Here is a 21,694-nt window from a genome sequence, read left to right on the forward strand (position 1 = left end):
GAAAGAAAGTAGATATTCATAAAGTGCAAGTGGAGTACGCCATATAATTTGAAGCAATATCTTACTGCCAGTCTCAAATCTGAGTTCCATTACTGTCTGCCTTGTTTTCTCATGTGCAAAATGGGTAGGATAACTTCTGACTTAATCTGTTCTTATTGAATGAGTTTAAAGAGAAATAAATACAATTACACACACTTTGGAACACTAGGCGAGAACACTATTAATATTTGTCATACATGGATAAGTAAATCACTGTTGAGACAAGAACAGAGATATGATGAAAAGTATGCACACAGTGAGATTATCACTAACACAAAAAAACCCCAAGAATCTTAATTTAAAAGGAGAAAAGATTTGCATTAGCTGATGGTTGTGCATGTTTCATGGATGCTTACTTGGTCCTGTTGCTATGGTTCTATGGGGAGACAAACCACCATGCAAGGAGAATGTGGTAACACAGCGTAGCTCATTCTCTGGTGCAAGGAAGATAGAGGTGGCTTTGTGACTGGGTCCCTCTCCTAAGTGTTCCCTGAATCCTGATGTTGTACTAACAGCTGTTAAGACAGCTGTTGAAAGTGTGGGCTGACCCTGTAGAGATGTTCCTGAGACACTCAGAAACAGAGCCTAATGGAGGAAGTAGATCTCAGAAGAAATAAGGTAAAGAACAAAAGAGGACACCTCCAGATGTCATTATCTGGCTGGCAAACATACCCAATAATGAATATATCTACTTTGTCTCTCTCTGTCTCTTTCTCTCTGACACACACACACACACACACACACACACATAGGGAGAGAGAAAGAGAGAAAGAGAGAAAGAGAAAGAGAGACCTCAGAAATAATATGTGACCAGAAAATAATGAAGAGGATATCATGATGAATGAACAGTTGTATTTGACTAATCACATTAGGTGTTTCAACTGAGCTACACAATACCTCTATGCATCCCCTGTGGTCTAAAAATTCCTAGGGGTGCACACAGCTTAGTTAAACTATGCTGAAGTGATAGGGGATAAAGTTCTCTTCAAGGCTCAAATCTGTCATCTCAAAATTCATCCTCTAAAAGGCCTCCCACATCCATTGTCATCCAGTCATCTCCAGACTGGATACTGCAGGACCTAGACAACAGTCTAGAATGACCCACAGAAAACAAGGCTGACAAGATGAAAGGTCATGTCAGTGTGAACCAAAACACAGAAACACTTATATTAATTATTAAAATGCTGGCTAATGGCTAGGGCTTCTTACTGGCTAACTCTCTCTTAATTATTAACCCATTTCTATTAATCTAATTATTTAAATGTGGTCTTATATGACAGGAGTAAAGTCAGGACCTGTTACTCCTTCTTCAGCTGCATGGCTTCTCTTCCCGGTCTCTCTCTGCCTATCTTTCCCAGAATTTCCTTCACTCTTAGCCCTGCCCAATTTCCTCCCTCTATGAACAAAGAGTGTTTTATTCATCAACCAATATAAGAAATATATATACAGAAGGACATCCCACATCACATATATACAGGTCTCAAGGATCATAAGAAATCAGGCTGTGTCCTGGACTTTGACAGTCCAGGGGATACCACAGCCTGTTTCCTATACCCTAGTGACTCCTGGCACTTATTAAGCTTACTAATCTGTGCCCAGGCCAAAAGAGGCAGGGGGTCCAAAGGCAGTCATTCATGAATGCATGGACACCCTAAAAAGGCTCGGGGTTATTAGTTTAATTCTCTATGAAGTTCACAGGAGTCTGTGCCACTTATCTAGGCCCACCATAAACATAAGATGCATGGTGATATATTAGTTTTGATTTATTAAAGCTTGCCTGAAGATGCAGAAAGAAAATTCAGACACAAGCCATAGAAGTCAGACACACACCTTTAAACTCAGCAGCCAGAAGCTAGGGGGTGATGGTACACAAGGCCACCCAGTTCTACAAGATTGATCCAGTCCTAATGAGAAACATCTCATACAGAGATGATCTCAGCATCTGGGATCACATCTTTTAATGCCAGCATTTAGGGAGGTATATAATACAGGAGCAAGGTCTCATTATCAGGCATTCATTGTCCAGCCACATTGAGAATATGAATACTCTAGCCCTGTTAGAGGTGGGAGCTCTGTATTAGCTTGGATGCTTTGCTTCCCTGATATTCAGTTTGAACCCCAATATTTATCTCTGTGTCTTTTATTATCCATGTTAAAATAATGATGATTTTCTTGTTTTCAGAACAGTGATTCTCATTCCTGGATGCCTGTTGCCACACAGAGGACCTAAACTTACTCAGTATTTCCTGGAAGGAATCCCTTATATACTTCACAGGAGATTCCAATTTTATACCAGGGGCATGGCCAAGAGGTGTGCTGCTCAAAGTGGGGCTACCTGGCCTCAATGCAGGCATCCTGTGGAACCTGGGAGCATGGCAAATCATGCCCTGTCTCAAACCCCAGACTCCCAGGCACACACACTGCCACATGTTCTGTACCCCACACACCACATACAAAGTGGATGCCCATGAAATACAGGGAGGTGGCACTGCCTCAGAGTATAGGGAATTAAACAGAGGGGGGCAGTGATGAGCTTCAGGCCTTCCAGCCACAGACAGATGGATGAAAGTGAACAGGCTCATCCAGCTGCTGCCAGGGTCTTTCAGCACAGGAAGTATGAAGACTCTCCACAAATCATAGCACCTAGTCTCTCCCACAGGTCAATAAGGGAAGCTGGGATTCTGGTTCATTTTGGGAGAAATAGTTAGCAGGGCTGAAAAAGTTATTCACCATGATATTAGCAGTGCATTCCACGGGCATTCTAATGTATGTTGTAGATCTCATGGCATTCTATGATATCACTTGTGTTATAGCAACACTGACTTCCCTTAGTGCAATCCTTCAGGGCTTTTCAGTTATATCAGTAGCCATGTTGTCAAGGCTGAGGTCTCTGTTTGAGAGAGATAATGGAGAGCATCCAGAAGCCAAAGAGTGGTAGAAAGAAGCTGCTGTTAGGTCTCAAAATGAAACAGAAACAAGTCAGTGGTCTTGGGGTAGGCACAGTAAGTGCTGGGCAGGAGATGGGGAGGTCCTTGGGGAAGTGGACATGAGCTGGGACTTCCAGTAATTGGGTAGAGGATCTGGAGCCTCAGAGAAGCAAATAAATATCTCTGCTTCTTATAATTTCTGATCCCAAATTCCCAAATATTGTTTATATATGTTTGTTTTCATTTAAATGGGGTTGGTTATAAATATTTAATGACTGCAACCAATCTCTTTTTAAAAGTTAAAAGGGGATTGTGGTATAGATATGAATACTTTGTTTTGGAATGGATTTGCATTTATTAAAACAATTTAAGGTCAATTTTATGATGTATATATTTCTCCTCTTGTTTAGGTATCGTGTTTATATAGCTCATTTAAAAATGTATAACTTAGTACAGATTATAGATCATTACCTATAATAGTCAAAATTTATAGTTAAGTTACTGAGGATTTCTAGATATACAGAGATGTATTTGGGATGAATAGACATTCTTCAAACCTTTCAAAGACCTACAGAATATGGCATTTAAAATGGTTTAGGGTTTTTCTTGACAGTGAGATATAAATGCTCCTGGAAACACCACATTCATCAGAAAGGAATATGGATATCCAAGAGACAGGTTATGAAATTTACTTCCAATGTGGCAAGACTAGCCATATGGACAAGATACTGCACTTGTCTGTACTGTTTGACTTTATGCTATATAAACTGGACATGCAGGACCCACAGGAAAGTGACTACTGATTCAAGATGGACATTGCTACAGAGTTTACAGAGTTCCTGCTTCATGAAAGAGTCAGCCACACAGTCTGCTGGACACAGAGAAGTGTGACTGACAAACTGCCTATACAAGAAGAGAATTTAAAGTTTCCTGCTTTACTGAAGAGTCTGCCAGACACAGTATAGCCTATGGGCTGAAGATGGAAGACTACAGAAGAACTTCAGGTGACTGATGGGACAGTGAGTTGTCTCTGTCATTTCTAGAGTTTATATACTACTATTCTGTGGTCTTTGAGGGAGTTGAAAGCAGAGAGTTATGGGTATAGTTTACCTTAGTTAGGATAAAAGATAAATTACATAGACTTTAGACATACAAAGATAGAATAAATGATGGAGTATTTTCTTAAATCTTGCTAAATGTTAATGGAATAAATATTGTTAACTGTGATTCTTATTTGATAACTGTTATGTGATATATTTTGCTATGTTAAGGTTAAAACCCTTCTTTTTATTTAGACAGAAAAGAGGAGATGATGGGAGATGTGATTCTGTATATGTTTCTCATACTGGTGGATGAATAAAGCACTGTTGGCCAATAGGAAAGGAAGATAGGAAGGGCTAATAGACAAGGAGGAAGGAGGAAGGAGGAGTCAGCATGGAGAGACTGGAGAGACCAGATGCAAGCCCCATTCCCCAGTACAGTAAGATGAAAGCACATGGAAATACATAGATTAAGAGAAATGGGATAATACGACAGAGCTAGCCGATAAGAAACTAGTACCTTGCCAACAGCATTATATCAAATACAGAGTCTCTGAGTATTATTTGGGGCTGGTGTGGTGGTGGGACAAGACCAGGAAGCAAGAGGAAAAACTTTCTCCTTACAGCTGAGGTCTCTGTTTGAAAGAGATAATGGAGAACATCCAGAAGCCAAAGAGTGGTAGAAAGAAGCTGCTGTTAGGACTCAAAATAAAACAAAACCAAATCAGTGGCCCTGGGGCAAGAACAGTGAGTGCTGGGCAGGAGATGGGGAGGTCCTGGAGGAGGTGGACCTGTGCTGGGAATACCAGTAATGGGTTAGAGGATCTGGAGCCTCAGAGAAGCAAATTAATATATCTGCTTCTTATAATTACTGATCTTCCATGATTCCAGAATTTTAGTTGTCTGTTCTCTAAGCCAGTACCATGCAAGGCCAAGGGGTTGTGCCGAGAGCACCTACCTTTTACCTTTACTGGGGCTTGTGGGTATAATGTGGGGACAGTGGAGAGCATCACCAGGCAGAGAGGGAACAATGTGTTCCAGCTTAGAGCAGGCATTACTGCACTTCACCCACAGCAGTTTCCTTTAGGTGTAGTGCATGCTTGACACTAGTCACATGTAGAGAAAAGTGCATCTGCCTATTATGTCCTCAGGATGTACAGCAGAACTCCTCTGATCTCCTGTCCCTAACAGTGCCATCCTTAGGGTTCTGAATCAGCAGTAGAGCTTGGCAGGCAATATTCTGCCAGAACCATGGGACCAGGGCTCCTTCATGCCAGCTTTATTGTTTTGGGATGTCAGTGGAGTGGGGTGACTTGGTGAATCTTTTGAACATGTTATACCTGTCTGAATATTCAATCAGTAGTCATGGACCTCAGTGAAGAGGCAGGAGATCTGGGCTCCTGAGTGTTCATCAGTGCTTGGGCACTGTGCCATTTTTCTTTTAGCTTCTAAATGCACAGGTATGATTCAGGGGTATGGACCATGTTGCTTCTTGTGCCTCTGTGAAGAAGCCTAAAGAGGAAGTCTCTTTGTTCATCTGAAGGATGTGAAGGAAGGCATAGGAAACTTACAAAGCCACAACTCTACAAAGTGTTTGTAGAGATCCACAGAGACGATATCTGATCAGGACCAAAATATTTGCATTTTCCCTAGGATCCAGACATGATCTTTCCTTTTAACTCAGGGAGGTGTGGCCTTGTTTTATGCCTTGTCACCATGAAATTTCACCTGAGTTCTTCTATGCTCAAGGGCTGCTATGGAGTCATCATCCTAGCCAATGCTCCTCACCATAAACATTTGCAGAAGGAAATGGAGAGTCTGACAATACTGTTGCAGCTGATGGCCAGCGAAGGAAATGAGCTGTGGGATCTCCTGCTCTTCATCAGTGAAGGAACTGTTGAAAACAGGTATTTATCCTTTCAGACTCTACAGGACTGTGAGCAATGTCACCCTCATCTGCTATTTTTTATGTTCTTGGTTTCCCCAGTGACAGCTGCCCGAAGTTTCTAGTAGATCATGGACTCTGGCCAACAGTTATGTTGCCACCAGGTGACTCACCTAGGCTGTCTTCATGTGTGTGACAGTCTTGTATCTTGGTCTTTCTGTAGGGGTTCTAGTAGAGAGATCAGGACCTGTCCCTGGAGCATAGCTGGGTTTGGAGAACCTCTTGCCCATGCTGAATTCCCTTGACTTGCTTTGATGCAAGAAACTCTGTCCTTTGCTCAAACATAAGGGAGGCTTGACCATTTATGGGTGGAGATGGAGGAGGAGAGGAATGGTGAGGACATAGGAAGCAGGGTGCAGGTGGGGGGACTGGGAGGACAGCATGTTGGAGAAACTCTTGCTGGTATGTACATAAAAGGCAAATATACTTTTTAAATAAAATATTTTCAGATTATGAAAAAAAGGTCTTAGTTACTAGAAGAATGTATCTCCGCAGTGACTCTGTACTTGCCTCATGACCTACATTCATCTCAGAGGAAAGGATGACTTGAAGTTTCAGTGGTAGTAAAATGGGGTCTCTAACTATTCTTCTTTATTCATATTAAAACCACAGGCAGGGACAGAGGGAGTAATGTGGATTTCCCAGTATGCATTTGGAAATGCCCTGACATGTGGTCGCTTGAGGGAAATAATAGTTGCTTTGAGTTTGTGGTGAGTCTTTGAACTTGCCTCTTAGGATATCATGTGCTAGAAGCTCTTGGTAGCAGCTGGACAGTCATGGTTCCATTTGGTCCTTCCCAGTGTGGTACAGGAATTATTGGGAGACTTGGCTATATCTTTCTAGTTTTGTATGAATTTTTTTAGAATCTGATTGTGGGTACTCTGCCCTCCCTGTGTCTCCTCAATTCTTCCTTTCTTCTTTCCTTCCCTCCTTTTTTCCTTCCTTCCTTCCTTCCTTACCCTTTCTTTCTTTCTTTCATTCTTTCTTTTTTTGCTCCTCAGTAAGTAGCCTTTTCAAGCTGTTCTTGGACTTGTGCCTTTTAGACTCAGTTTGCTAAGAGTGACAGATACTGTTAGCCCCTGCCACCACTGTGCTAGAGTCATAGGAGCCTCTACATAGAACAGCAATTTGCATAGTGAATGGAATGTCATACTATCCAGTTTGACTGGATGATCACATGGGAGGTTTAGAGAAGCAGGTGGTAGAGGTGGGGATTTGGACCTTTGGTGGAAAAAATTCTCTTAGTAGCTCAACATAATCAAGCCAAGAAAATCATGATTGCTTTGTACAGAAGAATTGAGCTTCATGAACTGATGGCTGAGGTATGAGATTATTCTAAAATAATAGGTATAGTTTGTCTACACTCAATAGTTCATTTGCCATAATATTTCTTTCTGCTAGCTCCTCTTTCTCCTATCTTCTTGTTGTCTTTCTCTTCTTTTTTATCTGTGTGCATGTTTCTCTCTTTCTTTCTCTCTCTCCCTCTCTCTCTGTCACTCACTTTATCTCTCCTTCTGTGTGTGTGTGTAATAAAGATAGATAGATAGATAGATAGACAGACAGACAGACAGACAGACTGAGTGAGAGAAGCAGTGTATTTTAAGCCTGTGGGTTTGGTGGTACATCATGCATGTGTGTATTTTTCTGAGGCCACCACTAGGTTTCATGTTAATTTCCACCCTGAATCAGGGCTGCTTACATCCCTAGATGCTGATTTTTCTCCTAGCCATGCTGACCAGCAAGCAATATATTGGGATCCTTTGCATGTGTTTATGACAGTGTGTATCCTTACTGAGATCACAATTTTCTAATAAACAGGAGCTCAAGAGATTGGAGGAATGACTTGAGGTCCTACTGAAGCAGAAGGAGAAGTTCTTTCAGACAAATCATTTTTCAGAAAAATTGCAACATCACTTTGATGTCTCCAGATGACATAGAGCTCTGGCTGGGGAGAACAGGTGTCCCCTGTACCTGGGATCTGTATCAAACATGGGTTTCCTCTCACATACATGGACCTCAGCCACAACCAGGGAAAGGCATCCTCAGACAAATGTGCTAGTGCATTCAACAAAGGTATCTACCTAGAAAAGAATATGTTTGATATCAGTGTGTCTGTAGAATTGAGTATCCCTTCCAGCCTTCTGACCTCTCTATATTCTGAGCAAGTGTTTCTTGAAGTGACAGTAATTTGTGTTTTTTAGCCTCCCAAGTTTTGGGAATGAGTGTGTGCATCACCAGGGATGGTAAATGTATTTAGAAACCTCCCCCGTAGAGAAGAGATACTCAACTTTGAACACTGCTCTTTGTGTCCCAGACCCATTTCCTATGGACTTTGTTCTCTTGGTAGAGTGGGTTAAGGACTTTGTAGGTTGAAACCAGCTGGTGGCTCAGCTACAGGCAATATCATAACCTTCTTGGTTGTTCTCTTTATGTCTTCCAAAGGGAGTCTGGATGTTGAATCTCACATCTGGTATTAAGACCATCATAAGTTTCTGTTTGGTACCAGCCAGGGCCAGGTTTCTCAAGGACACATCTCAGGAAATGCTTCTCTATCATGACAGGCTCTATCTTGTATGCTGGGCATGTTCAAGATGCCTCCTGCATATGACAATTAAGCTAGATTTATGACTTTGTTCATATTTCCATGATGCATGGCTGAATTATGTCTATATATAAAATTGTGTGGTCAATCAGTTCTTGTCATGTGTAACTTCTATATTGCTCATATGCTGTTGGCTATTAATGTTAACAAGTAGCTGTTAGCAACTAATGTTGTTGTGATTTATACAATGATATGCCTGAACTGTAGGAAAAGTTACTATTCTTTCAAGTAGAAAGTAAAACACACATTGCTTAGTTTAAGTCATGACATTTGTTTAGGTGTGGGAATAGTTACATGTCCAGGTTCTCTGTGATCCTTATTCTGTGGTGGTACCAAAAATGATGTCAGTCAAATGTTCAATGTTGACTGTCCAGAAGATCTGAGGTGGAGGGAGGGAGGGGCTTGACAACTGACACAGCAGGTTCCTACCTGGCCTGACTCTTAACTGCTTTCATTTTCCACACAACTGCAGCCTGAGCTGGAACAGGACAAAGCCCAGGATGAGAGCCACTTGCAGAAGGAACTGCTACAGCCGGATCCACCTGCAGAGGCACATAAATCCAGCATGTACAGAACTCCTGTGATGCAAGAGAGGAATTGATGCACTCATCTTGAAAACACTGTGAACATTGGTGACTTCCATGTGAGGCCAATAACAGGCTGTAGGTCTGTGCCTTTCAAACTGTAACAAGAGAATGCTGCTCAGATCAATTTTTCCTTTATTTTTTGTTTTACATTTTTGCTTATTTGTTATACTTGTTATTTTGATGTTTTCTTGTTCTTGTTATTGTTTTTTATAATTTGGAAGAAAATGCTGCTCATCTCAATTTTTTCCTTAGTTTTTTCTTTACACTTGCTTTTTTGGTATTGTGTTGCTATTTTTATTTTTTGTTATTGTTTTTCATAATTTGATAAGGCTATTCACTCTTTTTATTGACTGCCATTTCAAAGCCTTTTTTGATAAAAAAAAATTGTACTTTTATGAATAAAAAGAGCAATTTCCCTTGCTTCACACTTGACTCCACACACTTAATTCAGGTGTGGTATCACACTGCTATATACCCACAGATCACATGTACAGGTGCATCACTGCAAGTTCACTACAGCATGGGCGACATAGTGAGTTCCCTGCCATCCAGGACATAGAGGCAATTGGTGGCTTTGAGTATGTGTAGCATAATTTAGTTCATGGGTACACACTTTATGATGAAACCAGGATCCATTTTATATCTAGGCTGCTGTGATTTTAGCTAAGTCTAACATCTGATACGCTATAGACATGCAGTCATGAATTGGTCACATGAACCAAATTGCTAAGAAATATTCCCATATTGCTCTCTTGACCAATACAAGGTTATTTAAAAATCATTTCATAAAAGAATTGTGAAAATCCTGAGCTTTCTGCTTCTGCTTTCTTTCAATAGAGCATCATTTATAAACAAACAAGTAAGCTGGGATAGAGCTTTTGTAAATATATATGTATTTAATATTTTTCCTCATTTTCCATATCTATCCAATTTCCTTTTCCCTTCCTCCCTCCCTCCCTTCCTTTCCCTTCCTCCTTTCCTCTCTCTCCCTCCATTGCTCTCTTTCTCCCATGCCTGCTGAACACTTTCCTGTCTCATTCCCCCTCATTGCATCGAGAGCGTGATACCTTCCACAGAAACCATTAAATTCATTCTAGTCATTTGGAGAAGGGTCCGGGCCCTCCCTTCTGCCTCTAGGCTAAAGGACTATCCCTCCATGGGAAAGGTGCTTCCAAAATACTTTCATGCACCAGGGTTACATCTTGGTTGCACTGTCAGAGGTTACATAGACTGCCCAGGTGGTCAGAGACAGTCCAATACTGTTTTCCCAAATATCAGTCTGGGGTTCCATAAGCTCCTCCTTGTTCAGGTCAGCTGTGTCTTTGGGTTTCTGGAGTCTGGTCTTGACCTCTTTTCTTATCTCTCCTCCCTCTCTGCAATTGGATTCCAAGAGTTTGGCTCAGTGTTTAGCTGTGTGTGTGTGCTTCTGTTTTCATTAGCTACCAGGTGGTCTCTATGATGGCGTATAAGTTAATTATCAATCTCATAATCAGGGAAGGGCATTTAAGATGGCCTCTCCACTTTTGCTCAGATTGTTAGTTGCGGTCATTCTTGAAGGTCTCTGGGCAATTTTCTAGAGTCAGTTTTCTCCTCAAAACTGTAATCTCTCCCTGTATTATGTTTTCCCTTTTAATGCTCTCGTCTACTTATTCCCCTGACTCCATCTTCCTGGTCTCACATGTTCTCCTCTAATCCACTTCTCTTTCTCCTAACTCCCTCTCCACTCACTGCCCCCCCCAAAGATGCTCAGGAGTTCTTGTTCCTTTCCCCTTCTGGGGCACATCTTGCATAAATCTCTTAGGTTCCTCCTTGTATCCTAGTTTTTCTGGTGGTGTGTATTATATGCCGGTGATCCCTTGCTCTGTCTAAAATCCACATATGAGTGAATACATATCATGCCCCACTTCTTCTGTCTGAGTTTCCTCACTCAGGATAGTTTCTTCAAGTCCATCCGTTCGCCTGTGCATTTCAAGATTCCATTGTTATTTTCGGCTGAGTTGTAATCCATTGTGTAAATGTAACACTTCTTCTTTATCCATTCTTCAGTTGAGGAACTTCCAAGTTCTAGCTATTACATATAATGCTGCTGTGAGCATAATTTAACACATGTTTTTATTGTATGGAAATGGATATTTTGGGTATTTTTCTAAGAGTGGAATTGCCAGGTCCTGTGGTAGCCCAATTCCTATTTTCCAGCAAACTGCCATACTAATCTCAAAAGCATCTTTAAGAGTTTGCACTCCCACCAGAAAATGAGGAATGTTGCCATTTCTTCACATCCTCTCCAGCATAAGCTGTCATTGCTCTTTCTAATTTTAGCCAATTTGACAGGAGTAAGATGGTATCTCAGAGTTGTTTTGATTTGCAATTCCCATGATGGCTAACGATGTTGAACACTTTCTTAAGAGTCTTTCAACCATTTTGTATTCCTCTTTGAGAATTCTCTACTCAATTAAGTACCCCACTTTTTAATGGGGTTATTTGGTGTTTTGGTGACTAATTTCTTAAGTTCTCTGTATATTTTGCAGTTCAGCCTTCTGTCTGAGAGGGGTTGATGACGATCTTTTCCCAGTCTGTGGGCTCTCATTTGGGCTTGTTGGCCTTTGCCTTAGTAAAGCTTCACAATTTGAGGAGGTCCCATTTATTAATTGTTGATCTCAGTGTCTGTGCTACGGTGTTATGTTTAGCAAGCAGTCTCCTGTACCAATTTGTTCAACTGTACCTCCCACTTTCTCTTCTAAGAGGTTTGATGTGGCTAGAATTATGGTGAGATCTTAGATCCATTTGGACTTGAGTTTTATGCATGGCAATTAACATGGGTCTAAGTGCAGTCTTTTACACAACATCATCCAGTTGTGCCAGCACCATTTGTTAAAAATGCTTTCCTCTTTCCATTTTATAATTTTAGATGTTTTGTCAAAAATCAGGTGTTAGTAGGTGTATAGGTTAATATCAGGATTTTCGATTCGATTCTATTATTCTACTTGTGTATTTTTTGTGCCAATACAAGCTGTTTTCAGGACTATAGCTCTATAGTAAATCTTGAAGGCAGGGAGGGTAATACCTCCTGAAGTTTCTTTATTGTACAGGGTTGTTTTTCCTGTCCTGGGTCTTTTATTTTCCATATAAAGTTGAGTATTATCCTTTTAAGTTTAGTGAAGAATTGTGCTGGGATTTTGACAGGGATTGCATTGAATCTGTAGATTGATTTTGGCAAGTTTGCCATTTTTACTATGTTGATCCTACCTCTCCATGAGCATGGGAATCCTTTCCCTTTTCTGGTGTCTTCTTTAATTTCTTTCTTTCAAGACACATAGTTCTTACTATATAGGTGTTTAACTTGTTTGGTTAGCATTACCCCAATATATTTTATATTGTTTGTGGGTATTGTAAATGGTGATGTTTTTCTGATATCTCTTTTAGCCCTTTTATCTTTATGTGTATAGGGCTTCTAATTTGCTGAAGATGTTTATCCGTTGTAGGAATTACCTTTTAGAGTTTTTTGGGTCACTTATGTAAACTACCATATCTTTTGCAAATAGTGACAGTTTGACTTCTTCCTATTCAATTTGTATGCCCTTAATCTCCTTTTGTTATCTTATTGCTCTAGCTTTTTAGAACCATCTTTTCTTCTGATATTGCAATTGCACCACATGCTTGCAGTTCTCACAGAGACAGGAAGAGGGCAATAGATCCATTGTCATAAATGGTGGTTAGGGGCCTTGAGAGCAGCAAATGCTTTTAAACTACTTGATGCCTGTCAAGCTTCTTTCTGCTCTTGACCTTTGTTCTCAAGACCTTGGAGGTCTATAAGTTAAATTAGATCACCACTATTTGTGGTTCAAATTTCAAGGTCATGGACCTCATGTTACACATCAGTTTAAAGCATAAATACACATATATACGTAGATATGTATGAATATGAATGAAGAAATATATATATATACACATATATATATATAAAATGCTTAATATATTACACAAATACACACACACACGTATAATGCTTCATTCAACATATACTATATGTTGTAACATTTAGAGTTTATTGTCAACCATACTACTCATATCTAGTTATTTTAGTCAGGGTATCTATATGCTCAGAGATGTACTGAGCACAGATAGTTAAACACTTCTAAGTCATACAGATTATGACATTTAAATGTTTAATAAATTAGAGCACAGTTAATATTAGAAAGGGTTGCTCCTGACAACATGGAGCTATTCCTGATAATATTCTGGGTGCCAGAGACCCTCAATTTGGAGTTTGTTTTCTTCTTGGCAAAACCGGCCTGATGGGCAAAGAACACCCCTTGCTTCCACTGCTGACTTGGACTCACTGTCCTAATGGGTCAAACAGGATACAAGCAAAAGGGAATGCTACATCTTCTCAAGACATGGTAAGACAGTCTTTCAAATTATTCATTCTTGTTGTAATGATCTGTGAGATATTCCAGGCCTTAGCCACAGTTGATTGCCTAGACATTTCTGTAAGATCTTAGGTAACTGTCCAGGTAGCCAACTGTTTCTGTCATTACACCTTTAGAAAGTCACCTGCTGGTAATTCTTGCTTATGCAAGTAATATTATTTTCATTTTCAGGTCTGTCATGAGGTTACCAACTGGAAAGTCATAATTCTTATCTTATGAAGAGCATATTAGGTATAAGAGAACAACTTTCTGGTATAGGAAAGCTATTGGAGTAATGTCTGTAATATGTCATTTACCCTGGCCTGGATATTAAGTATGTGTTTCTTGCTTTATGTTGCTCTTGCGGACGGATTTCAGATATAAACTTGTGTATAATTTTACTGTTCTTTCTCCTAAACTAAATATGATATGTTATCAATGTATATAGTGTTTGATTCAGGGTTAAAATCCTTTTATTTAGACAAAGGGAAGAAGTGTAGGGGCAATATGTTCAGCTAATAGACTTTTGGTACCTGCCTTTTGGTGTGGATTCCATGTGCAGATGTGATCCCTTATAAGAAAAAAGGAGGTCTTACTCTCTCTCAGGTGGTTGTCCTAGCATCCTGCATCACAGTGTCTAGCACCTTAGGGTCACAAGGTCATGATAGTTATTTATCTTCATTGAGTGCCCCCCAATAAATACCTGTTATTCTTTTATTAGAACTTTCTTGTTCTTCCTTAATCTGCCCTCTCCCAACCACAGTGTGAAGTCTCTGGTGGCATGGAGGGATAGGTCTATGTTGCAGGCATACTAATAGTCTCATTTTCTCAGGCATGTGTGCAGGGCTCTAAAGCCCCACTGATATCCGAGGGTTCAGGTTCATGCTGCAGCATCACTTATTGTGAGTGTTGGAGCAGATCTGTCACCTCTCACTAGAGAGAGAATGTATATTAGGAACATCTGATGAAATTCGGAGTTGATATGATCCTCCATGTGACTGGGTGTGAGGTAAGTGATCCTGATGAGAAGATCTCCAGCAAAGCAGTGTGGGGAGGAAGCTGCAGAGCAAGTACAGTGCATGGAGCCTGCAACAGAGGATGTATGCTTCTAGTGGAGAGCCTGGCCATACAAAACTGGGACAGGAGAGAGGCTGTTAAACCTGCCTTTTTCCATGGCAGATCTCAGAGTAAATTAAGGAAGTGTTTCTTCTTAGTAATTGTAATTGTAGAGCTCTTGGGAGTGGTCCAGACTTCTAGAATAGAGATGAGTCATACAGAGTCTTGAAATATGGAGTTAGTATCCTATGGATCCCCAGCAGGTACCTAGAAACCAAGTCTTCTACAAGGTCAGCAGTGAGAGAAACAGGGCAGAGGATTTGGTTACACTGTGCCTTAGACCATATCCCATTTTTGAGCTGACCCTGATTCAGAAGGGCCATCTATAAACCCAAGGAATCTAGGGTTTGTTTAGGCTACATTACAAAGTAACAACTATCTATATTGAGTGAATCACGATGTCCATATTCTGTGTATCTGGAAGGTACCTCGGTCTGCAATGCCTTACTTACATGTAGGTTCTCAGCAGAGTGTTTGGTTGGTTTGGTAAATGCTGCCTGTTGGACAGATTAATCTGGTTTCTTCTACATATACTTAAGCAACTAGATAATATTTTCATATCAGCTTTTCCCAGCCTAAATTGTCCTTTGTGTCCTTTGTGTAGTAATCATTTAAGATGGTTGTTTTGATTGTTTGTTTTGATTTACATTTTTTTTGACATTTGCTTTCACTGAGTAGGAGTCCTGGATTTGATTAGGAGGACTGCCATTTTAGACCTGGGTAGCATTGAACTCACAGAGATCTGCCTGTGTCTGTATCCCTAGTGCTGGGATTAAAGGCATGTGCCTGCACTGCAAATCTCAATTGATGGAATTGAAAGCATTTTGTCAGTCTTTCTTTTATCATTATTATTGTTATTATTATTACTATATTTAAATTAGAAACAATCTTATTTTACATATGAAGCCCAATTCCCTCTCTCTTCCATCCTACATGACCTACAATCCCATCTGCCATCCACTCATCAGTGAGGGTGAGGCCATCCATGAGGGATCATCAAAATCTGTCAAGTCATTTGGGGAAGAGCCCATGCCCTTCCCAGTGTCTCTAGCTTAAGGAAGTGTCCTTCTATGGAGAATGGGTTCCAGAAGTATGATCAAGCACTAGGGATACATCCTGGTTCCACTGCCAGAGGTCCTATAGACTGCCTAGTCTTCCTATCTGACACCCATGTTCAGGGAGCCTGGTTTAGTCCTAAGTTCGTTCCTCAGCTATCAGACTATAGTTGATAGGTTTCTACTTGCTCTGGTTAGTTGTTATTGTGGGTTTTCCCAGTGTGGTCTTGATTTCTTTGCTCATCACTCTCTGAAACTGGATTCTAGGAGTTTGACTCAGTTCCTCACTGTGTATCTCTGCTTCTGCTTACTTCAGCTACAGAATGTAGGCTATAGGAAGTCATTGATGTTCTTATAGGGGAAGGACATTTAAGGTAGCTTCTCCATAATTGCTTAGACTCCTAGCTGGGGTCATCCTTATGGATCTCTGTGAAATTCCTTAGTGCCAGATTTCTCTTTACACTGATAATGGCTCCTTCTATTGATATCTCTCTCTGTTGCTATCCTCTATTCATCTCCCTATCTTCAATCTTCAGTCTTCAATCATTCAGATGCCTCATGTTCTCTACACCTTCTTCTGCCCTCCTCTTTCTCTTGCCTGCCTACAAATGGATCAAAGGCCTCAACATAAATTCAGCAACAATGAACCTCTTAGAAGAGAAAGTGGGAGGTACTCTTGAATGAAGTGGTACAGGAAACTGCTTTCTTAACATAAAACTAGTAGCACAGACACTTAGATTGACAATTAATAAATGAAACCTCCTGAAACTTAGCATCTTCTGTAAGACAAAGCACAAAGTCAACATGACCAAATGGCAGCCCACAGAGAGGGAAAAGATCTTCACCAAACCCACATCTGCCCGAGGGCTGATCTTCAAAATATACAAAGATCACAAGAAACTAGTCACCAAAACACCAAATAACCCAGTTAAAATTGGGGTCCATTACTGAATAGAGAATTCTAAAGGGAGGAATCCAAAATGGCTGAAAGACACTTAAGAAAGTGTTCAACATCCTTAGACATCAGGGTAATTGCAAATCAAAACATCTCTGAGATAACATCTTTCTCCTGTCAGAATAGATTAAACCAGAAATACCAATGACAGATTATGCTTAAGAGGATATGGAGAAAGGGGAACACTATTCTACTGTGGTTGGGAATGCAAACTCATATAGCCATTTTGTACATCAGTATGTTGGTTCCTCAGGAAAATAGGAATCAATTTACCCGGTAATTCCACTCTTAGGCATATACCAACATAATCCATATCTATGCAACAAAGACATATGTTCATAGCAGCAAGCAAGATGCCTCTCAACTGAAGAAAGGATAAAGATGTGTTATATTTGCACAATGGAATACTACTCAGTGAAAAAAAATGTAATCAAGAAATTCTCGGGCAAATGGATGGAACTTGAAGTAACCATCCTGAGTGAGGAAACCCAGTTATAAAAAGAGTAACATGTTATATACTCACTCATATATGGATTTTAGACATAGAGCAAAGGGTCACCAGCCTATAATTCACATCACCTGAGAAACTAGGATATAAGGAGAAACCTAAGAGTTTCATAAAAGGTCCTTCACAGAAGGGGGAAAGGAACAAGATCTGAGCATATTGGGAGTGGTAGGGAAGTGAGTGGAGAGGGAGTTAGGAGAAAGAAAAGCAGAGGAGAAGAGAACATGTGGAACCAGGAAGATTGAGTCAGAGGACGAATAGACGAGAGTAAAAAAGGGGATACAGTAATAGAGGGAAGCATTATAGATTTGAAGAGAATTAGACCCTCTCTTTTCTGTCTGGAACACTTAACTTGAAAAGTGTGGACTAAAGTGTATGCCCCGTGACTCACTGGGCCAAACTACAGATTCCTTGCCAAGACTTTTGCATATTTGTCTGTTTATAATATTGGGTGTAAGTTTCTATTTTAAAATTTGGAGGGTTTTTTTTTTTTGGATGGGGGTGATGGCAAGGCATTGCATAGATTCAAGGACACAGGTAGGGGAAAGTGTAGGATTAGGATGCATGCCGTGTAATCAACAGAGAATCATAAACCTTTTTAAAAGGGAAGGAATTAAGAAGATCAGAGCTATATGCCTATGGTTTCCTTGAAACAGAATTATCAGTATAACCACATAGCAGGCAGAATAATTTCTCAGATATCTTGATATATTTTTGTGATGCTGCTGACCTGAACTATGCATTGGAAGAATTTTTTAAAAGTTTTGATTCCTTTATTTATATGTATGAGTTTTCAATAGCTGAAGGGCTATCCACCACATACATGCAATTCCATCAGAGGAATTCTACCTGAAACTGGATGCTTTTAGCTGCTCTGTTGGTCCTTTGCAAGGGAAAGAAATAATGAAAAAGAAGGAACCATCTCTCCAGCCACTGCACTGGAATTTGTGTTTCTAGCCTTGTGTGCTGTATTGCTTAGACTTGATTACCCCTAACCAAAGAGAAATTTTAGGAAGTAGGGAAAAATTCATGAGGTAGGCATGCTAATTGTCTTAGGATGTCAGGAATCCATGCTAGGTGTGTTTGTGATAAAGATTCTGCTCCCACATCACTTACTGTCAGGATTGGAGCAGATGTCTCAGATCTCATCTTGGATGACAAAGCAGATTGGGTCCATCTGATGAAATGCAACATTGAGATGACCTTTCTGGTGGTAGAGGTCGGTTAAGGGTCCTTCCTGAAGCTCCCACTAATCTGTGTTGGGAGGAAGATTCAGACCAGCCAGAGAGGATGCTGCCTGCAGCAAAAAGCATGTGCCTCTGATGGAGAGCTTCTCTTTGCAATTCTAGGAAGAGCAGAGAGAGATGCCACTGTTTGTAACAAAATGGCACCTGCATTGTGGGTACCAAGACTTTGCACTTAAAAACTTAACAAAAGCTTTAAAAGGGAGTATAGAAACAAAATAACAGAGACAAGTAAGGCTTCTTGGTAACAGTATTTTTCTTGGGTGGGCTCTGTATTGCCAGAGACAAGTGTATTTGGAAGGCTGCTTTATGGGTGGTTTGCTGACTTGGCATAAGCAGCAAGAAACTACATGACTTGTGTGTAGGAGCAGCTGGCAGGGGCAGTGACCACATCTCCAAGGCAGCAGCATAGAAGAAGGAAGTGAGTACAGCTCTCAATGTTGGCAGTAAAGGTACCCCTGCCATGTTGGAACTCAATGCTGTTCTTATCAGATAAGAGACTTGTGGCCAGTAAAAGACAACACTATTCCGTAAGGGCAGATTATGATAAAGATGAACCTCTAAATATTACAGTGCAGGTAACATAGTCTTAGGAGAGAAAAAAAAAAACTGGAGAAAGTGCTTCAAAACAGAAAGAAAGTTAGAAAAAAAGGAAGAAAAGAAGAAAAAAGAAACAAGGATGGATGGAAGAAAGGAAGAAAAGAAAGGGAGGAAGGAATGGAGGAAGTAAGGAAGGGAGGAAGAAAGAAGGAAGTGAGGGAGGGGGGAAGAAAGGAAGGAAGGAACAAAGGAAGAAAGCCAGAAAGAGAGTAGCTGGGTGTGTTGGCACACACCTTTAATTCCAGCACTCGGGAGGAAGAAGCAAGCAAATCTCTGATTTCAAAGTGAAGCTCGTATATAGAGTGAATTCCAGGGCACCCAACGTTACACAGAGAAACACTGCTGGAATAAATGAAAAGTAAAAGAAATAGGGGAATAAAAAAGCCACAGAAAAATGAAAAATACACAGAGAGTCTGGATTCCGTATATTATTGTGATGTCTTTGAATTGTTCAATTGCTAAGGAAGGAAAAACTACTGCTAAAATTCACTTAATTATCAATGCTGTTGAATTAATCCAATTTATATATTTTACAAATGCTTTGACTTCAAAATTTAAGTCTAAGGACAGGTTACTTGGGAAAAGAATTTCTATTTTTATTACCACAGAAAATGTCCACTTGAAGCAGTGTCCCATGTGACCCAACATTTAAAACAGCTGGGACACTGCAGCCTTGCACACCACTCCAGCTAGGACTTCTGCATCTTCTTAGGTCCCCCAAACAGCATCCCCTACCAACATGAAGCAGTTTGGAAAGAACAATGCACACATTCCCAAATAGTGTTTATATATGTTTGTTTTCAGTTAAATAAGGCTGGTTATAAACGGTTAATGATCACAACCAATCTTTTTTTAAAGGTAAAGAGGGAATTATGGTATAGAAATGTATACTTTGTAGTGGAATGGTTTTTCAGTTATTGATTACAAATTTAAGGTCAATTTTGTGATATGTGTATTTCTCCTCTTGTTTAGGTATTGTATTTTTATCACTCATTAAAAATGATGCATATAATTAAGTACAAATGGTAGATAGTTACCTACAATAGTCAAAACTTAAGAGTTAAGTTAGTGAGGTTATCAAGATGTATTTATGATGTATTTAAGATGGGTAGGTATGCTTCAAACCTTTCAAAATCTATAGAATGTGGCATTTAAAATGGTTTAGGGTTTTCCTTAACAATGAGGCACCACTACTCCTGGCAACACCACCAGTGCCAGAAAGGAAAATGGACATAGAAGGAGCACGTTATAAAGTTTACTTTCAATATGGCAAGACAGCCATTTGGGCAAGATACAACTATTCTCTGGACTGTTTGACTTTATGCTGTATAAACTGGACATGCAGGACACACAGAAAAGTGATAGCTGATACAAGATGAACACTTCTACATGGTTTTGGCTTCATGGAAGAAGAGACTGCCAGACAGTCTACAGGACACAGACAAAAGTGACTGACAAACTGACGATACAGGTGGAAAGTTTAAGGTTTCCTGCTTTGCTGAGGAGTCTGCCAGACACCTGGAACACTGTTTCAGGGGGTCTTGCTTGATCAAACCATGTTAGTCTGAGGGCCTGGAGTTCTACCCTGTTGGTCCTACATTTTGAAACTCCAATAATACATTCTTTACATCAATAATTAAATAAATATACTTCAAAAATATTTTTACGTACTTCTTGAGTATTTCATAGGATGTAATTTTGTCATATTCACCCTCCCCCACATTTCAACCAATTTATTTTCTTCAATCTGTCCCCACTTCTATGATACCCAACTTTGTATCTTCTTTGTTCAACTACTTTTTTTAATAATCTCAGGGTCAGAATCTTGAAGGAATTTGACTCTGCCTCTGCCAGAAGCCATAATTCTTTTTAACTCATCTGTTAGGAGTAGGGCCTCATTCCCACTTCCGACTCCATGCTACATAGTGTATTAGTGACCACAGCTGATGAATCATGAGTTCAGTCACCCTGTCAGGGCTAGAAGAAACTCTTTGCTCTAATCCTCCCTGACCTATGGCTCCTATAATATTTTTGCCCCATGTTCCATGATGGTCTTTGGTACTCAAGGGAAGGGTGTGATATAAATGTCCCATTTATCATGGAAGAAATCAGTGAAAAAAATACATGAAACAAGAAGTTGGTTCTTTGAAAACATTAACAAGATGGGCACATATTTAGCTAAATTAACCAAAAGGAAGACGATCGTGAAATAAAGCAAATGAGGAAAAAGGAGACACGGAGAAAATCAGTCTTTCAAAAAATTCCCATTTCTCCCACTGGAAACATCGTTTTAAAAATTGATGAATTTTATATCTAAGTGATCAACCAAAATTAAGACATGATAACATGAGTAATTTAAACTGTCTCATGCTGAACAATATTATAGAAAGCAGGAATTAAAATCTCCCAACAAAAGAATCCTAGAGCCAGAAGCATTCAGTATAGAATTTAACCAGACATTTCAAGAAAAATTAAAACTCTCAGAAAATCCATACCATAAGATAGAAAAAGAAAGACCTCACCAAAATTCTTTTTTTAGAGAGAGAGAGAGACAATAATAGAGAGAGAACCATAGACCTGTTACCAGGATGAAATTATACACCCAAATTGTCAATAAAATACTTGCAAAATCAAATTCAGAATATCATTATAAGATCAAGTTTTCTTTTC

Source organism: Phodopus roborovskii, unplaced genomic scaffold, assembly GCF_943737965.1.
Source record: "Phodopus roborovskii unplaced genomic scaffold, PHOROB, whole genome shotgun sequence".
NCBI classification, from domain to species: Eukaryota; Metazoa; Chordata; class Mammalia; order Rodentia; family Cricetidae; genus Phodopus; species Phodopus roborovskii.